Source organism: Paramisgurnus dabryanus, chromosome 10 (assembly GCF_030506205.2).
Source record: "Paramisgurnus dabryanus chromosome 10, PD_genome_1.1, whole genome shotgun sequence".
In the NCBI taxonomy this organism is placed as follows: domain Eukaryota; kingdom Metazoa; phylum Chordata; class Actinopteri; order Cypriniformes; family Cobitidae; genus Paramisgurnus; species Paramisgurnus dabryanus.
Window position 1 is genome coordinate 2696322 of NC_133346.1, and position 20585 is coordinate 2716906.

Here is a 20585-nt window from a genome sequence, read left to right on the forward strand (position 1 = left end):
AAGTTGGGTTATTTTCAACCCAGCGTTGGATCAAAAAGGGTTGTAATTTAACTTAGGGTGGGTTGTTTCAAAATGCCATGGTTGGTTTAAATATAAAAATTTTGTGGGTTATTTTCAATCCAATTTATGGGTTTGTCGAAAGGTTTGTCTCTTTGTCTCCAGCTTTGTATGTGTTTTTTATGTTCTGTTTTTTATAGTTGGAAGTTATTTCAGCAACACAAACTTATTTAAAAATATTTGTTCTGTAGGGAGATTGACAGCCTGATTTATTATTTACTTTTATGTAATTTTTTCTATTCAATTGGATTTTTATGTCGGTCAAATCAAAAAGTCATATTTGATTAAAACAAAATTAAGGGGGCAATCATTTTTAAACACCAAAACACTTGACCTGTCTGATTTTGTCCACTAGAGTGCTCCCTACACTAAATGTTCTACACTACATGTAAATATCATTATTTGCATCGATTGAATAACTCTCGCTCCTCCTTCAGACAGACAGTCAGTCATCGTTTGGACACATGCAGCTGAGTTACGCTTTATAACTCACAATTATTTATGACAGCTGTCTTTTCAATCAGGATTGCATTGATTTCTTCACGATACTGCATGATATGTGGAGACTCTTACCGAGACCTGGGAATAATTTTTTTGTATTTTCTGATTTTATTTTGTTGCGCGATAATAAATGGCACGTTATAAAGATGGAGCAATTACATTATGAGTAACTGAAAAACGTTCATAAATCTACAGATCTCCCTCAGGAGTGCAAATTCTTTGATTGTTGGGAATCTAGCATTTAATAAAAAATCATGCTAGAGAATGGAGGATTATACGCTGTAAAGAATAGGAAGAGGACAGTTCACAAAAGGTGAGACTTTTATTATGAATTTTTATTTTTTATTAGTTTTGTCTACCTGACATGTTTGTGCGATCAACTTCATCTGCCACATATTGTTTGGTTAAATGTGTGATATTATAAATTTCATGTAATATAATGTAAACGATGACTGGACGAGCATGAGCTCATCCTGACAGGTACCAGGAAAAAGGGCGGGCATAGGTGACGAAATATGCGCTTCGGCTGATTAGTTGCGTTCGACTTTATGCATAGCTGCGCAGACGTATGACGTCGAATATCGCGAGAGACAACTTTTAAACGTGAATAATCTCGCGATGTTTTGATCTCATTATTAGACCGGTCGGCGCATTGCTGCCTGGAAGTCGTCGAAAATACATCTTGTAATGTTTATTATCACATAAAAATGCTTGGATAGGTCTTAATTTATTGTCATTTAATTCTCTGAATTAATTCAATTAAATTATAATGTGTTATTTAGACAGTTTGACACGCCTTACTTGACCTGAATTAGCCTTTCCTGTGGTAGCCAAAATGTTAATACAAAATAAAAACAATGGTAATTTGACCACTAGGTTAACTTAGTGCTGCTAACTTCCATAAAATAAACAAGATGACAGAATTATTTTTGTATTCATTTGTTTTTTTAGCAGTGGACTTAAATCTGAACCTGAGAATGGCAACAGGTTGAACCCTTCAAAGCGTCACAGAGAGCGACTGAACACTGAACTGGACCAGCTGAGCACACTTCTGCCCTTCACAGAGGAGATTCGAGCCCGGCTCGACAAACTGTCAGTGCTCAGACTCAGTGTGGGTTACCTCAAGATCAAAAACTACTTCACCGGCGGTGAGTTTCATAGCATGACATCATCTCAGGAATAAGAGGATTAACCTGTAATGACCACAGGTTATGCCATAGTAATACCACAGTACTCAAGTCTCCATGAATTTTAAAGCAACACTATGTAGTTTCCATGTAAAAATGACTTACAGCTCCCCCATATGGTTGAAAAGCGCAAAAGTGCCTGGTATCAGACACTCTTCTGCAGGCAGGGGGAGGGGGCGGGGCTGTGTGCTCTACCCTCCACCGCCACTTTCAGAGTGTGCTTGTAGCAGCTAGGAGGCTGCTCAGGTTGCAGAAACAGTACAATTTGTCCAGTTAAAAGTTGTTCTATCACTGAAATCATTTTAGAGACATTATTTAAAGGTAAAAAAACTACATAGTGTTGCTTTAAACCTCTTTTGTGTTTTTAGAGAGGTTGAACAGTGATTTGCATGATCAGGAGCTCAGTGTTGATGATGGCAGTTTAGCAGATATCTCATCATTCACATAGGTTCACAAAGGTTGTTGAAGTCTAGACATATGCTCTTAAAATGCAGTTTTTATTACTTGCTTTGAATTCTAGCTTGTATATTCATTGGAATATATTGACTTGCGGAGGTCAATGCATTATAAATGAGTCCTTGTTGTTGTAAGCAGGTGTGCAGGTTATGCAAGAACACAATTTGACAGCAAACACAGCAGCACAGTGTGACTGAACACAACACAAACTTCAATTCAAAACTGACTTTTATTTTGCTCCTGTGCATGTTTACAAAAGCCACAATTAACTTTATGCAATGCAGCTGTTAGGTTGTAGTACATTGCAAGGATTTATGTGTTACGGTTTTTAATAAAGCTAGAGTGACAATTAGTTGCAATACAGTATATATGGAGAAGGAAACATTTTATTGAGGTATCAACATTGTTTCAGATGTTTCTCTTAAAGTGAACATTTCACAAAACTTTTTTAAGATGTAAAATAAATCTTTGGTGTCCCCAGAGTAAGTATGTGAAATTTTAGCTCAGAATTCCATATAGATCATTTATTATGTCAAAATTGCCACTTTGTAGGTGTGAGCAAAAATGTGCCGTTTATGGGTGTGTCCTTAAATGCAAATGAGCTGAAGAAATGCAAACACTGATCACCATATTAAGATTGAAATTCAATTGTGCCGTTAATTATTTTCTGACATCACAAGGGGAGCCAAATTTCAATGACCTATTTTTTTCACATGCAATACAGTTCTCATTTTATATCCGCTTAAAAAAATCCCCACTTTTTATTTTGTGCCTCCATACTTACTGGTGTAACTACTCATGTAAGAGTTTTTAAATAGGGAAAACATGGAAGTGTTTGGTGGCTTCTAAATTCCTCCCTATTTGGATTCTAAGGAATGAATGGGGCTAGGCTAAATGCTAACACATTCACAAAAAAGACAGGTATGTATTAATTAGTCTAAGTTTAGGTAAGAACATAGTAAAATGTTTTATAGTAAAAAGTTTTCCTTTAAGGTTATATGAGTTGTTGGGTTAAGTGAGGACATACGGCTATTCACATTTATGTATTTTTGTGTTTATGTTCCAAAGGAGGACTTAAGAAAACACAATTTCAAGATAGCTCTTTGTTGTTTAGCCAAACAATAAGAATTTATGAATGGCCTGTTTCTTTATAGAAAGTTAAATGACATATTATTATCTGCTCATATTGTATATCCTTTTACACGGTTTCCTGTCGATTGTATGAACAAAAGAAAAATAAAGACACTGCTGTTGTTTAGCATTAACCGTGACTTCCTGAAGCAGTTAACCTGTTTTCACCAACATTTTTTGTTGTATTATTGTTTTATTGTCAGAATCTTGCTATGGGTTGGTAGGGTTTCTGTGTGATTTCTATGGTGTTGCTTTAAGACTTTCTTCTTTATCAGCTAAACACAGAGTTGTATTTAATAATATCCTGGATCTTTTCAGCTTTATAATGGCTTTGGATAGTGCCCCATTTTTAAAGCTCCAAATATGCACATCTATTAAAAACTAATCCATACAGTTATTAAATGTCTTCTGAGACGAAGTGATGTTTTTTTCTAACGCTGGGTCAGAGGTCAGCCTTCCACCTGACGTCAACTCTCTCCTGAACACATGTATGGCTTTAGTTATAAAGTTTGAACTATAAATGTTTCCTTACAAAAATCCATTGCTTCCATTCAATTTGGTTTTTTAATTTAATTTTGTGTCATGCTAATTTTTCGCTTGAGTTGAATATTTTCATCTTGCACGAAGTTTGAAGCACATGAAGTGAAGTTTGAAGTGTTTTCGCAGCCATCGCGCTTGTGCCAGTTCGTGTCTATTAGCGTCTTTGCATTGACTTTGTATGTAGTCTACTCGCGCAAATCGTTGAATTCGTGTTTGGTGTGTACGCCCCAAGTGTATTATGTCTGCACCACTATTAAAACAAAATGCAATTGCCGTTCTTGTTTTTAAAGAGGTTTCCTAAACACTTTCCTCATCTGCTATTGGCCAGACAAATTGTTCACACAATGTTGTTGTGTAGAGTTGCTTAAACCCAAAAAGCAATGTTTAAACGGACCACAAAGGCACCGTGTTTACAATTCAAACTTTTAGTTTGTCTAGACTGTGGCTTGGTTAACAAAAGTGTATTTCAATTACTTTGTGTGTGTATATGACTGAAAAAGTCAGCATTTTTCCTCTTTTAAACATGTACATGATGTCTTGTAGTCCATGTATTGTAAGTTATTATAATAAAATCCCAAATCTTTGTTTGGTGGATGTTTTTTTGGGGGCGAAATTGACCTCTGCTTGGTAATTTAAAACATTTCCTTTCAACTTTTTACCTCGGTAGACACCAGACGGGCAAGTTAAGCCTTAATGAAAAGAAATTGTGAAAGTCTGAATGAGGTTTGATCGAGAAGTTGACGAGGCGAATGGTTTGGGTGTGATATAGAAGATTACTGCTGAAGATGTGAAGGAGAGAAATGACGTGTGATCATTTGATGATCATGGGGGGATAAATTTGGTCCCCACCAGGGATAAAAATTAATTAATAAGAGGCAAGGATATAAAGACCAGGGGGAGGGATAATCCCCCCATGCCCCCAGTAAATCATACCCTGATCATCAATATAGTGCAAACATCCAGCTCATACTTATTCAACCAATTTCTACCATTATTGCGTACCACTAAAGAAGTAAAATGCCTTGAAAATGTCATTAGATTTTAAGTTGATTTGCTTGTTTGTTTCAGCGACACTGAGGAAGAGTTCAGGACGTGAGTTTTCCTCTGACAGTGAGACGGTGACTTCAATCCTCTGAAGGGGATCTGCTGCTTCACGTGAGTTCAAAGTCAACATGCAAATGATGAAATGACTTCGGCAATATTTTTGTCATGGCTGTGATGCTGGGTCTCTCTCTGTAGGCTTTAAGCGGTTTCGTCATGGTCGTGTCCTCCGATGGCTTCATCTTCTACGCCTCTCCCACGATCCAAGACTACCTGGGTTTTCATCAGGTGACCGAAATATTGAAAATAAGCTTTATTGACGTGTTAATAATACATCTCAGGTTCAGTTAACCAACTCTTGTTATTTCAGTCTGATGTGATTCATCAGTCCGTGTTTGATCTGATACACATCGATGATCGTGACACGTTCAGATGCCAGCTGCACTTCGCCCTCGATCCCAACTTTAGCACTGAAGGTTGGTTTCATTCTTTAATAATTGACCTTCGACCTGACTCGCTGTAGCATTCGGTATTTACATTTAAAAGAAATGTTCTGGCTTCAAACCATATCGGCAGAATTTACATAATGTCTACACCACAGATAATAATTTCAAATCATTTAAGCCTCTTAGTGTTCAAAGAAAAAGCAAAATGTGTGGTAACGGTAGGAATTGAATTACAATGGTGTCCAGTATTACTCCTTTCATAAGAATCATGCTGATAGGAATAACTAGAAGTTTATCTGCTGAAGTCCCAACACAAAAATGATGATTTAAACTGTTTCAAAGATCAAATAATGAACATTTATAATAGAAAAAATAATTTTGAGTCACAATATATAAGATTTTTTCATTAAAGGATTAGTCAATTTTCTCAAAAAAATCCAGATAATTTACTCACCACCATGTCATCCAAAATGTTGATGTCTTTCTTTGATCAGTCGAGAAGAAATTATGTTTTTTGAGGAAAACATTCCAGGATTTTTTTTTTCATTTTAATGGACCCCAACACTTAACAGTTTTAATGCAGTTTAAAATTGCAGTTTCAAAGGACTCTAAATGATCCCAAACGAGGCATAAGGGTCTTATCTAGCGAAACAAAAAATATGCACTTTTAAACCACAAATTCTCGTCTATCTCCAGTCCTGTGATGCGCCAGCGTGACCTCACATTATTGCGTTAATGAAAGGTCACGTGTTAAATATATGAAACGCACATTTGCGGACCATTTTAAACAATAAACTGACACAAAGACATTAATTAGTATCAGTTGACATACAACAACGTTGGAACGGTCCTCTTTCTTCACATTTGTAAACACTGGGGCGTAGTTTCGCATTCGTCATCCGTGACCTCTTGACGTGATGACGTATTGCGTGAGGTCGTGCTGGTGTGTAAACATGACCGGAGGAAGACGAGAAGTTGTGGTTTAAAAGTGCATATTTTTATTTTTCTTGACAAAAATGGCAATCGTTTCGCTAGATAAGACCCTTATGCCTCCTTTGGGATCGTGTTGGGGTCCATTAAAGTCCATTAAAATGAGAAAAATCCTGGAATGTTTTCCTCAAAAAACATAATTTCTTCTCGACTGAACAAAGAAAGACATCAACATTTTGAATGACATGGAGGTGAGTAAATTATCTGGATTATTTTTAAGAAAATGAACTAATGCTTTAAAACGGACATTTCACAATTTTTAAAATTTAAATAAATATTTGATGTCCCCAGAGTATGTATGTGAAGTTTTAGCTCAAAATACTATATGGATAATTATTATAGCAATGTAAAATTTGCACTTTGTAGGTTTGAGCAAAATGTGCCAGTTTTTGTGTGTGTCCTTTAAAATGCAAATGAGCTGATGAAATGCAAACACTGATCACCATAATGGTGGTTTGTTGAAATTGAAACTCAATTGTGCTGTCAATAATTTTTGTTGTCTCTTTCTGCACTAAAAGGCAGCGCTGTGGTTGGATAGTGCAGATTAAGGGTCGGTATTATTATAATAAGGTCCCCTTCTGACATCACAAGGGGAGCCACATTTCAATGAGCTATTTTTTCACATGCTTGCAGAGAATGGTTTACCAAAACTAAGTTACTGGGTTGATCTTTTTCATGTTTTTTTAAGTTGATAGAAGCGCTGGGGACCCAATTATGGCACTTAAAGTCAGGTTTTCATGATATGTCCCCTTTAAAATATCCAAAAATCACAAGCACAGTGATGCGCAAACCAATCGTCGTGTGAGTTTTGCGTCGTTCTTGTGATACTTGTACCACTTTTGATGGCTAGTACTTGAAGTGTCTAGCATGCAATCTGCCACACTGTGGGCTTATGTTATAATGTAATGATTATAAAACTTTATTTAATTACATTATCCATGAACATGATTTGTGAGTTTGGTCAGATCGATTCCTATCAAATAGGTGAAGATTGCAACTCCCATCATTCTCTGCCCTTTAAAAGCATCATCAAGCTACGCTGTTGTTGTTGTTGTTATTTAGTGACCTCTAGTGGTGAAAAGTTAATATACTGTAATAAAAAGAGGGCTTGACATATCTTCTTTTTTTGGCTATGTTCACTATGAATGTAGGTGCAATAATAATAATAATCCCCAGAGACATCATGCTTCAAATACGGTGTTTAACCTTAAACTTTAATAATCAGGGTGTTTCAACTAACAAAAGAAGACACCAGTGGCCAGTTGCATACACTTTTAATACCCGTCTTTATTGTTTTAATAGCAGAGCAAAGAGGCGGTCGATCTGTGAGCGCTCCGGAGAGCTTCATTCCTCCAGAAAATTCCTCATTTCTGGAGAGAAACTTTTGCTGTCGTCTGCGCTGTCTGCTGGATAACACATCCGGCTTCATGGTGAGGACAATAAAGTCAAAACCAGCTGTCATTATATCACATTTAAACATATCTTTAATCTTCAGGAGATTACATTTATTGCTCGCGGTTCATCACTTTTCAACTAAATCTTTTACTGATTCATTGTGGCAGCCAATCAGCAGCTCTCACATGAAAGAAAAGGTCTATTTAACGAAATGATTTGTTCGTTTCACTGTTATCCTCCTGTGTATCCAGGTGCTCAACTTTCAGGGACGGTTAAAATACATTCACAGACGAGAGCGGACGGCCGAGGACGACGCATCGGGGGTCTCTCAGCTCGCCCTGTTTGCTATCGCCACCCCTGTTCACCCACCTGCCATCTTACAAATCAGACCCAAGACTCTGTTCTTTCAAACCAAACACAAGCTGGATTTTACTCCTGTGAGCATGGACACCAGGTGAGGATGTGAACTAAAACTGAATCATTGTGAAAACCCGTTTGACTGTTAACTGTGTGTTACAGAGGGAAGATGGTCTTGGGTTACACTGAGCAAGAGTTGTGCATGAGAGGATCTGGATATCAGTTCATTCACGCTGCTGATATGATGTACTGTGCAGACAAACATTTACGGAGTAAGGCGACATCTCATTTACACAATGAAACAGATACTGATTCAGATTTGTTTATTGTTGAGCAGTCAAGGGGGTGGGGTTTACACACCATTTCATTTTGTATCGCCAAATACAACTGCAGCACATCTAGGCAGTGTTATGTAATAATATTACTTTTCTAAAGTAACGAGTAAAGTAACGCATTACTTTATAAATGTACACATTGATATTTGAGTTACTTTTTAAAAACAGTAATGCAAGTTACTTTTCAGTTTAATTCATTATAAAAAAAGTAATAATCTGCTGAATTAAACTGAAGGAAGTCATGTTTGAGGAACAGTTTGAGTCAGAAAACGGAGATGGCAGGCAAGAGCTCGACATTTTTGCGATGGAAATATGCAATATCTGAATGCAGTACTTCTCAGTCATAAAACTGAAAGAGATCAAGCCTTGGGGATAAGACCCCATAAGGGTCTTATCTAGCAAAACGATTGTCATTTTTGACAATAAAAATAACAAATATACACTTTTAAAGCACAACTTCTCATCATGTAGATCCGGTCGTGATGCGCCAGCTGACCCCACGCAATACGTCATGACGTCAAGAGGTCACAGAGGACGAACGCGAAACTCCGCCCCAGTGTTTACAAGTGTGTTGAAAGAGGACCGTTCCTACGTTGTTGTATGTCAACTGATACTAATTAATGTCTTTGTGTCAGTTTATTGTTTAAAATGGTCCGCGAATGTGCGTTTTATATATGTAACACGTGACCTCTCTACGTCACTACGCATTTACGTTAGGTCACGCTGGACCGGACCTAGACGAAAAGTTGTGGTTTAAAAGAGCATTTTTTTTCTTGTCAAAAATGACAATCGTTTCGCTAGATAAGACGCTTATGCCTCGTTTGGGATCATTTATAGTCTTTTGAAACTCAGTTGAAAAAACTGTTACGTGTTGATTTAAGTGTTAATTGTTGGGGTCCATTAAAGTCCATTAAAATGAGAAAAATCCTGCAATGTTTTCCTCAAAAAACATAATTTCTTCTCGACTGAACAAAGACAGACATTAACATTTTGGATGACATGGTGGTGAGTAAATTATCTGGATTTTTCTTTTAAGAAAATGGAATATTCCTTTAATATTGTAATGCATTACTTTTAAAAGTAACTTTCCCCAACACTGCATCTAGGGCTGCACGATATTAAGGAAATGTTAAGAAAAGTTATGCGATTTACAATATGTGATACGATAATGCTTTAAGTTTGTAAAATCTATTTAATGAAACATATTTAAACAATGAAAATTGCATAACCAACATGCATTTTAAATGTTTTTTGGGAACAGACAGCAACAACTTCTTTGTCTCAGCAGTCTCTGCTGTCTGCATCAATGTCAAGATTTGACTACAAATAACTTGGAAGTATTCATTCAAATTATTATTATAATATTTATTATTGCTTTACAAACAAACAAAGCAGGAAAAAACTTTCATCCTACTTTTTTATCTGCTTATAAACTCTTAAATATGGGTATTTTTCTTCAAAAATAATTTTTTTGCATTTTTGTAAAGGAATTTTATTAGAGATCAGATTCAGAACGATTATCAAAACATAAACATTAAAGGACAAGTTCGGTATTTTAGCCCTGTTTTCAGATTGTTTATGGTCAAATAGAATGGTTTTGACTGAAATTTCGACATTTTCGGCTGCCCTGAGAATTTTCGGATGTTTCTTGTATCACCTCCCACCTCTACAATGTGTTTAATGGTGCACTGGAACAATCCTTCCTAAAATGCATTAAACTTTTGTTTACAAAGACGTGAAACTCACCGAGTGGTCAGGGGTGTTCACTGATATGCTCACACAAAAATCGCTGCAAAAGATGCTTTCCAACAGCTGTTTTAGCATTCGTTGTTAACTTGTGGACCTATTTTTCCAAACGCCTCACACCTGAGAGCTTGAATAATAAACACTCCAGCCCAGGTGGTGGCGCTAATCCGCCTTTGCCAATTGCAAGAATAGAAACAAAGTTCCCGGCGCGGAGTAATACCGTACCTCACAGGACGTCTAATACAGTCAATGGAGTTGGTAAAAACTACGATAAAACCTGTTGGAATGCGTCTTTTGGAGCGATTTTTGTGTGAGCATACCAGTGAACACCCCTGACCACTCGGTGAGTTTCACGTCTTTGTAAACGAAAGTTTAATGCATTTTAGGAAGGATTGTTCCAGTGCACCATTAAACCCATTGTAGAGGTCTGAGCTGAAACACAAACACGCGAAAATTCTCAGGGCAGCCGAAAATGTCGAAATTTCAGTCAAAACCGTTCTATTTCACCATAAACAATCTTAAAACAGGGCTTTAAGTCTAAAATACCGAACTTGTCCTTTAATATTTTTTTGCTTCAGTTTTTTATAAATTGGGAAAGTGCACCATCTAGTGGATAATCGCATTATTACAGATAACCATAAAAACTCATCAGTAACACTTTTTTATGCACTTTTTTGTCATTTTTCTCTTTAAATGACTAGAGATCTCGTCAATGGTGGGGAAAGAGTTAAACATGCAAACACAATCAGATCAGGCAACGACATTTTGCAGACTACTATTTGAAAATGAGTTCACAAGCTATTTAAAAAACTAGCACGCTGTTTGCATTGCATTGTGTTTGTTTTTGGATGTAACTCAATGAAGTCTAAGATTTTGTTTTTGTTGTGCAGTGATGAAAACCGGAGAAAGTGGTTTCACCATCTTTAGGCTTTTGAGTAAGAAACAGGTTTGGATTTGGGTCCAGTCCAACGCCAGAATGGTGTTTAAAGCAGGAAAACCCCATTTCATCATCTGCCGTCAGAAGCCTTTAACGTGAGTTCACTTCACTTTCTGTCTGTCAAGAAAAGGTCGGGGATACCTTTTTTCAGCGTCCACGTCCGGCTCCCCATACAAAAGATTTCTTATTCAATTTATTACTCAACCAGGCCGTCAGGGCAGCATTGATTTGGCGACATTTACAGCACATTAAAACATTAGGATAGGTGAAGAAGTGTCCTGTTGAACACTAGACGCGAATTAAGCAAAAACATCCCACTATTCGCTTGAAGTTGGATGCTTAAACATTTTACTCGCTTCATTTGCGTGTGAAATCGGCATCATTCGTGCGCAAAATTAAAATTGGTTAACGCAGTGCGAATATCCGCCAAATTTGAGATTTTTCGAATCACACATGATGCGCATCAAACGCCTTAAACGGTCAATTCACACCGAGGATCGCATTTTTGCATTGACTTAACATGTCTTGCGCTTAATGCTTAATTCGCGTCTGGTGTGAACACACCATTAGTGTTTTCATAATATCGTTATATTTCAGAAAAGAAGAAGGTGAGGAGCATCTTTGTCAAAGGCAGTTGCAACTATCGTTCAGCTTTGCGACCGGCGAGGCCGTCCTGTACGAAACCTTCCCTTCCATGATGACACCAGGACCTGATCCATCCCAAACTTCACTAAAGAGCGATAACGTACATCCAGATTCCCTCCTGGGATCGCTACTTAGTCAGGATCAATCCGTTTATGAGCAGCCTGTGGAGCCGGCCTCACCGTTTTCTGTAGATCGGGTTTTTATGGACAGTCACGCTCTGCTTAGCGTTCCCTGGCCGAAAGCTTCCGACAGGATCGCACCTCGACACGACAGTCTCAGGACAGCGGAGACCAGGAGGAGCTGAAGGAAATGGAGCGAGCGCTTCTGGAGCTATTGGACGCGAGAGGAGAGGAACCGATTTTGGCTAATGATGTTTTCTTGTATGTAGAAGAGGCTCTGTTGAGAGAATCAAACAGCATGAACCAGATCAATTCTGGCGGAAACACCATTGGACAGCATCAAGACTGCGCGTTGCCTAGCAACCAGATGACAAGATGCCAAAGCTCATTCTCGGTTTCACGAAAGCTCACGCAAACATTTCTGTATGGATCACCTGGTCATGCTGGTATTCAAACATCTTTCCAGCATTCATTCAATCACTCCTGTTGTTCTAAAGCACAAACTTTATATGGCCCATCCCATAATAGTCCCTCTTCCTCTCAATTCACTGACATTGTGTTTTCAGGTCCATCCCAGAACTCTCAACATCATCGTCCTCACGATGTCCCTGAACGGCCGTTCTTTATAAACAGCCAAGATCCGCATCACCAAGGGGTCTTGCAGCCATGGCAACAGCAGCATCATGTCCCTTTAACCCTTCCGTGCGGTCCGCAGAGATCTGACTGTGTTCAGGATGATTGTATTAAGGTCACACATCACCCACAGGATCATCACACACAAACTGAACTGCATGGATCGCATACAGTTTAATTACGGTCGGATTAGCGCGCTATCCCAGAATTCATCAGTGAATTGTGTCTCAGGTTGTCCTGTATCAGGACATCAGAGGTGTAATGTGGCATCCAATTAATCGTTTTCTGGATCTGGGTATACGGACTGCAGTCACTCAGGGATGTCGGGACAGAGGAATTATTGAACAGTTTTTATGATTTATAATCTAAAGTGTGACATTCAAGGTCTAAAATTGTCGTGTCAGTTTGTGTGACAAGTTATCCATGAAGCAAATTTGTGTTTAAAAAACATGGAATATGCATTCGAACACAGCCCAGACGTCTAGACTAAAAAAAAGGCAACATTGAAGCTGTCAGTGAAAATGTAATAGACACAAAAATAAATGAAATAAAATAAATAAAACCAAACACCTCATAATCACACTGCAAAAAAGATTTTCAAGCAAAAATGGGGTAAGCAAAAAAATCTTGAACATTTTTCTTAAACACTAAATTCAAGAAAAATTCAAGAAAAATTTGCTTACCCCATTGGCAGATTTTTTTTGCTTGTTTTATGCACAAAATCACTTAAATTTGATATTTTTGGTCTACAAACTAGACTTATTTTCTTGTGTTGTTTTACTCATCAAGAAAAAGCATCTTAATTTAAGAATTTTTTGATATTTTTACTGAAAAAATACTAAGAATTTTTTTTCTTGAAAATCTGTTTTTGCAGTGCACTGTTGACTTTGCTTACTCGAAATATCAGACATCACACAAATGATTTTGCCAAATACGACATGTAACCAAATGTAAGTTTATTTTGGCTAGAAGTAGGTTACTCATAGCCTGACTATATCAGGGTTGTAGTTAACCGAGGCACTGAAAGATGGCTGTTGCTTGCACTGCAAAAAATGCAAAAAAAAAAAATTGTTGTCGTCTTTTCAGTACAAATATTTAAAAACTTAAATCAAGATGCATTTTTTGATGGGCAAAGTGACCTAAGAAAAATAAATTAAATCTAAATAAATTTGTGCTTAAAACAAGCAAAAAATCTGCCAATGGGGTAAGAAAAAAATCTTGAAATAAGTTTATTTTTTCTTAAACAATTCAAGAAAATGTAAGAAACATTTTCTTACCCCATTGGCAGATTATTATTATTTTTTTGCTTGTTTTAAGCACAAAGTCACTTAAATTTTATATATATTTTTTGGTCTAAAAACTAGACTTATTTTCTTAAGATGCATTTTCTTCATAAGTAAAATGACCTAAGTTCACTTTGCATCTTAAGTTAAGAATTTTTAGATTATGATAGTACTGAAAACAAGACAAAATACTAAGTAAAAAAAGTTATTTTTTTGCAGTGTGGCGGGCAGTTACTGTATACATTATGAGACACAGTGACCTCTGCTGTTCACCACAGATATGCAGAAAAATAATTAATTAGGACAATAAACAAACATTATCATGTTTGGTAGTTTTGGATGTTTATTCGTAATTCATGTTTTCTACATTTTAAAATAACAGTGAAGTCAATAAACTGAAATATTTTGGAAATATAGGAATTATTGTGCATTGACCAGATGTTAAACTGTTTATTTAAAATGTGTGTGGATGTGCAGATGTTCACGAGAATGAAAATATATTTACTTTTTCTTTCATGACCTCCATGAATAAAATGCTAGTGCTGGATGATATTGAGTTGTGATTTGAGTCCCTGTGCAGGTTTTACTCTGAGATGTGATGTGATGGGACATTGATGCACAATCTCTGGGGTCCACTGATCTTCCCTGAGGAGTTTACCAGATGTTTCTGTGTGACATCTCTATTTCGGCACTTAAACAACCACAGCTGCTTGTTTTGGTTTGTTTGTCTTGAATTGTTGTCTCATTCTGTCCCCTGCACTGTGATACATTTTTGTACACACATACATTTAAGTTATGTTAACGTTTATATGAAGCAAATTCAAATGGATTCACTGCAGGGGCCATTTAAGGGCCATAACTCGTCAAAATTGAAGTTCATTTTTTGTCTTTTTTAACACTAAATCTAATAACACACATATTTTACTTTTCAAAATAATTATCATCTCAGGTAACTAGTTTATTTTTTTAAACATCATTTCTTAATGGAGGATGGGCATTTTGGTAACATGATGATTTTTAGCATAGATTTAGCAAATGCATGAGATAAAGCTGCATAAATATCTGCTAATAGCATAAAGACATTGAGCAAATTCTAGTGATTTACCAATTTTTTTTATTTTAAAATAAACCGATAACATCGAAAAAAAAATCATATAGGTACAGGACATTCACAGTCATAGCATCATCAATATCACAAAATATACAGAAAAGTAACTTGTGATCTTAACATGGCATTCAGAAGATCAAGATGATGTCACTTCCTCTTGTAAATGTGACTTGTGGGATATTTCTAGATTTTCAGATGGGGGACGTGTTGGGTAACAGGACTGAGTGAAATCCTGGGGACATTACTAAAATGTGCATTTATCTAAAATATTATGACTTTTTCCAATGGAAAAAAATATTTAAAGCAAAGATGAGATCTGGACCCACACAAAAATGCAAAAAATAAATAAAGATATCTGAAAAATTTAATGTTTTATATTTAAAGGTAAAGTATAAAGATCATGGGGAGCATGGCTTGGTTAAAAATGCTGTTCTTCAGTAGTTTTTAATGTTTTAAATTATATACTTTAAATTTGGCACTTTGCTTAATAATAAAATGTATTTTAGAGTTAGTTTTCTTGGATTTTTATACACATTATGTCCTGGGGACAGAAATGGCACCGATTCGGTGGAATGGCCCTTATATGGGCCTTAAACCGTAAATGATTTGTCCTGTCTTTGTATTTGTTGTACTTGTCTACTACACATGAGACAAAAACACATTGTTGTGTGATTATATCGTTTGCATTGATATAAAACAATAGAAGTCGATGGACAGTCAGAGAAAAAGAAAACCAAAATAAATACATCTTACTACAATTTATTTACACAATGAGGGTGTTATAATATATTTTAAGTGTGACCACAGCAGTTTATCATCGATCTCATTCAGGTATTTAGGAATAAACACTATGCCCTGTAATCTTCTGGATATGTTTATTATTACTGGGCTGGTGGCTGTTTTATTAATTTATTCTGTCAAGTCCACAGACAGGCGGATCTCTGTCCATTATTACTGTAAGCTGCATTACTAAATACAGAAGTCAATGGCGCCCCCGCGTGGTGAGTTACTGAACTGCAGAACATTGACATCGGCACGAACGTGAGGTAAACGGCTACCCAAAACCTTTACTTCAGGTTTTAATTTAGTAAACCCGGTGCCATGACACACCATGTTATGTATATGATAACGTTCATATACAGAAATGCCAATTTTCAGACTTTTATCTACTTTAATCGGACTTTGATCAGGAAAAGTTCACAGCAAACGCAGGGCTCGTGCCACAGTTGAAAAGGTTCAAACTACACCCCAACTTACTGCAAAATATGTACACCACATAGAAATAATACAGCAAAAATTAATTTTTTAAACGCTATATTGTCACGTGGCACGATTATGTCAAATGTATTTGATCAAGTATCATTAGGCTTTAATATTCAATAAAATTGTGTGTTTAACGAGTTAACTGATATTAGCAGTTTATGTTCTATTTGGTACTGGATTTTTTTGTAGCCTACAGATGTTCAATGCATAAATTGTGCCCTGAGAGTAGTATGTACTACACACGGCTATATAACAGTCTGATGCTTTGGTATGTCATCCTGAACACACCCATCCTTTAAAGAAGACAAATGATGAAAATCAGACTTTTTCCTAAGTGGCCCAGTGCTTCTATCAACCTAGAAAATGTAAAAAAGATCAACCCAGCATGTGAAAAAATAAGTCATTGGAATTTGGCTCCCCTTGTGATGTCAGAAGGGGATAATACTGCACCTTAATCTGCACTATCCAACCACGGCACTGCTATTTAGTGCTATTAGGTAAGCTCATTTCCAGGACACATAACCAGGACACACACAAAAAAATGACAATTTTAGCATGTAATAATAAATTATCTATATGGTATTTTGGGCTAAAACTTCACATACGTACTCTAGAGACACCAAAGATTTATTTGACATCTTAAAAAGTCTTATGAAATGTCCCCTTTAGGATATGTTGACTGCAAAGATGTTTGACGCAGGAGGTTCAAGGACATTGTCTCAGAGATTTGATTTCCTCTAAATAACTGAATCGGTTTTGGATGGGATGGAGATCAGGAGGCCACAGGGTGATGGCAGCCAGAACGCAGTCACCTCACTGTAACCCACAGATTTCAATTCTGACCAATGACACTGAGGAAGAAGGAAAGAAAGAAAGAAAAAAAGAAAGAAAGAAAGAAAGATAGATAGATAGATAGATAGATAGATAGATAGATAGATAGATAGATAGATAGATAGATAGATAGATAGATAGATAGATAGATTTGATTTTACCTGGCTGCAGTTTCTCTCTCTGCCGCTGGAGGCGCTGTTTACCCTCATACTCACTGCGTGAGCATAGTAGAGAAACTCGTGCTGTATTTCTCATGTATACATCTACAGGATTCAATCACTACTTCATGCACTGAAAAAGAATGATTCATTGAATTTGCTTAATTTTTTAAAGGTAAGTGGTTGCACGCAAAATTATCTTAAAGGGGACATATAATGAAATCTGACTTTTTTTCATGTTTAAGTGCTTGGGTCCCCAGTGCTTCAATCAATCTAGAAAATATGAAAAAGAACAACCCAGTAACTTAGTTTTGGTAAACCATTCTCTGCAAGCGTGTGAAAAAATAGTTAATTGAAATTCGGCTCCCCTTGTGATGTCAGAAGGGGATAGTAACACCCCTTAATCTGCACTATTCAACCACGACACTTTAAACTTTAAACAGTGAAGAGATCAACTCATATGCATTTTAAAGGACACACCAAAAACATTTTTGCTCACACCTACAAAGTGGCAATTTTAACATGCTATAATAAATTATCTATATGGTATTGTGAGCTAAAACTTCAGATATGTAGCCTACTCTGGGGACATCTTAAAAAGTCTTGTGAAATGTCCCCTTTAATTTAAATATATGCATTTAGTTGAACATACTCATTTGTTTTTAGTTACATTAGCACAATTAAATTTAGGTTGATCTGAGTAAAAATGAGTTAAATTCAGCGGTGCTACTATTATCTAATCATGTTAGTTCTACTCAAATTTCGAAATATAAAGTTATTATACTACAGCGACTGCACACATTAGCAAGCTAACCATAACTAACACTCAGTGCTTTCAAATCAAGGCATTTACATTTCCAGTGTAATGCTTTCTGATCAAAACAACACTAAATAACTGATAGATGTCAACGAGACTGCAAATCACAATGGTAAACCCAACAACAAAACAGAAACTCTTTCAAATACTAAAACAACAACATACTAAACATTAATAAGTTCCCCCTTTTCTATTCTTAATTAAAAATACATAAAATAACCTGTTATTTACTCTTATTATTTAGTTTCATGTGAACTGGAAATTCTCGCCAAGTTTTAGCAATATTGCTTTAAAACAAAACAAATAATTCATGTAGTCCAAACTTAAATGAGTCATGTTCACATAAATTGATTTAAAACATGTATGATATGCCTAGAAACCACTAAATATTTAAAATCGATTAAATGCGCAATTACGTTTTATTATTTTCAGTTTAATTAGGGTCAGAAATGTGTTTGACTTTTAAAGCAGATGCATGCTATTACTTTGTAAAGCATGCTACAATTTCCACCTAGCAAATAGACAAATCCCATAGATTTACATTGATAGAATCCAAGGCCACCTAGCAACTCCATAGCAACAGGCCAGGAACTACTCCGAATAGCATATCATTACAGTCGTGTGTTTTGTCGTGTAAACACCTGCTTTGTGTCGCTAACATTGTTAACATTTTTAATGTGTTCATACGTTGTTGTGTTTCATCACTTTTTAGACAGCGTAACATGGATGATAATGGTTGTCACATCCCTCCCCTTTCCTCACCCAATATGACAGACATTAGGGAAAAGGACCACCGGTTTGTTTTTAACACAACAACAGATGGCTTAGTGTCAATGCATTCTTCTCCAGTCCAAAATCTGAAAGGAAATATTGCAATGAAATGGACTCCAGATTGCCGGTTTCTCGACCGCTACTCATCTCTTGGGTGAAATTGAGGAAATTCGGCATTTGTTTTGGAGCCAAAAAAGCTATGATTATAAGAAACACGGAAATACAATGAACATTAAATCAATAGTTTGTTTATCGGTTTATGTAGTCCTACATTTGGGAGGCGATGTGGTGTCATGTTAATTTGGCATCGGGTGGTCATTGTTCATGCTTCCCCCAACAATCGCCTACAATTAGAGATCCTCTGAAATATTTCACGACAGATGTTACATGACATTGTAAGTGTTTGGATGATAAACGATGACATTATTTTGGGGTTAATGTGTATGTTGTGGAGACTATATAGCGGGTCCCATGTGTGAATGTGTGAAGTATTCGTTCGCTCGAAAATGAAAATTCTGTTTTAATTTATTCTCATGTTGTTCCACACAGATGAGAAGCGTTAATATAAAACTAAGACTCTTTTGATACTCTCTTTGTTATCAGACGTGAACAATACTTGTCATTCATTCAGTATCTCAGATCATATGTAGTACTTTAACAAAGTTTTGTGTCCCCGGTGAAATGTTGTTCTATCAGTGTGGGGTTTTTATTCAGAGATTATCCTCTGAGATTACAATATTTCCCTCCTGTATTGTAGAGAAACGATTCGTCTGTGTTAAACATTAATTGAATTTTGATTTTAGGCAATTATTCTTCATTTTTGTGGGTATTTGCATTAATCTAAAATATTAATGGGTTCATTTGGCTGAGCAGAAGAAGTATTTGGCCGTAGAGAAGCCTTATAACTCTCCTCTCCCCGAGGCATTTCATCCCAAATCTTACAGATCTTTGAGAGAGAGAGAGAGAGAGAGAGAGAGAGAGAGAGAGAGAGAGAGAGAGAGAGAGAGAGAGAGAGAGAGAGAGAGAGAGAGAGAGAGAGAGAGAGAGAGAGAGAGAGAGAGAGAGAGAGAGAGAGAGAGAGAGAGAGAGAGAGAGAATAGAAATACTGCAGACCTAACTAAATTTACCATAGAAGTACAATAAAAATTAGGGCTGTAAAAAATAATAATCGCGATTAATCGAATACAAAATAAAAGTTTGTGTATTGTGTGTAATTATTATGTATATATAAATACACAAATGTATTAATTTGTATTATATTTATATATTTTATATATAATATAAAATATATCAAAATATAAATAAATTTCACAGGATGGCTCGATGACGACAGGAAGTGACATCATTTCACACATGCACAGTACAAATCGTGTTTCCTGTACGAATCGAGTAGTGACCATGTTCATTGAATGCATACTTAAAAATCTGTAGTAGGTACTTTTTGCTTAGTTTTTCAAATAGTATGAATTCAGGTACACTAAGGGTGACCATTTTCCCCGGTCACGTCCTTGATAGGATTGCGGGTGTGTCCTCCGGAAGTCACATTTGTCGACCGCAAACATCATCGAGGTACTCACATTTCAGTTAAAAATAGGGATGAATACTGGTATCGGGTATCGGCCTCAATACCACATTTTCTAAAGTACTCGTTAAAAGTCCCCCGATACCTGGAATCGATACCACGGTCTGAGAAATATCTATGTTTGATCAGCGTGTAAGGGGTTAATGCCTCTTGTGTTGTCCAAAGTGGCAGAGTTTACAACAAACTGGAAAACTAGTCCCTTGTTTTTTTGTTAAATTATATGACTAAAGCTGTTACCTGTAAATTTAAATCATGT

At 36.4% G+C, this 20585-nt stretch overlaps 1 pseudogene; it reads left to right on the forward strand.

Annotated features, from left to right (window-relative positions):
- Nucleotides 1-505: 505 nt before the first annotated feature.
- Nucleotides 506-14347, forward strand: LOC135746962 (aryl hydrocarbon receptor-like; annotated as a pseudogene).
- The last annotated feature ends 6238 nt before the right edge of the window (nt 14348-20585 follow it).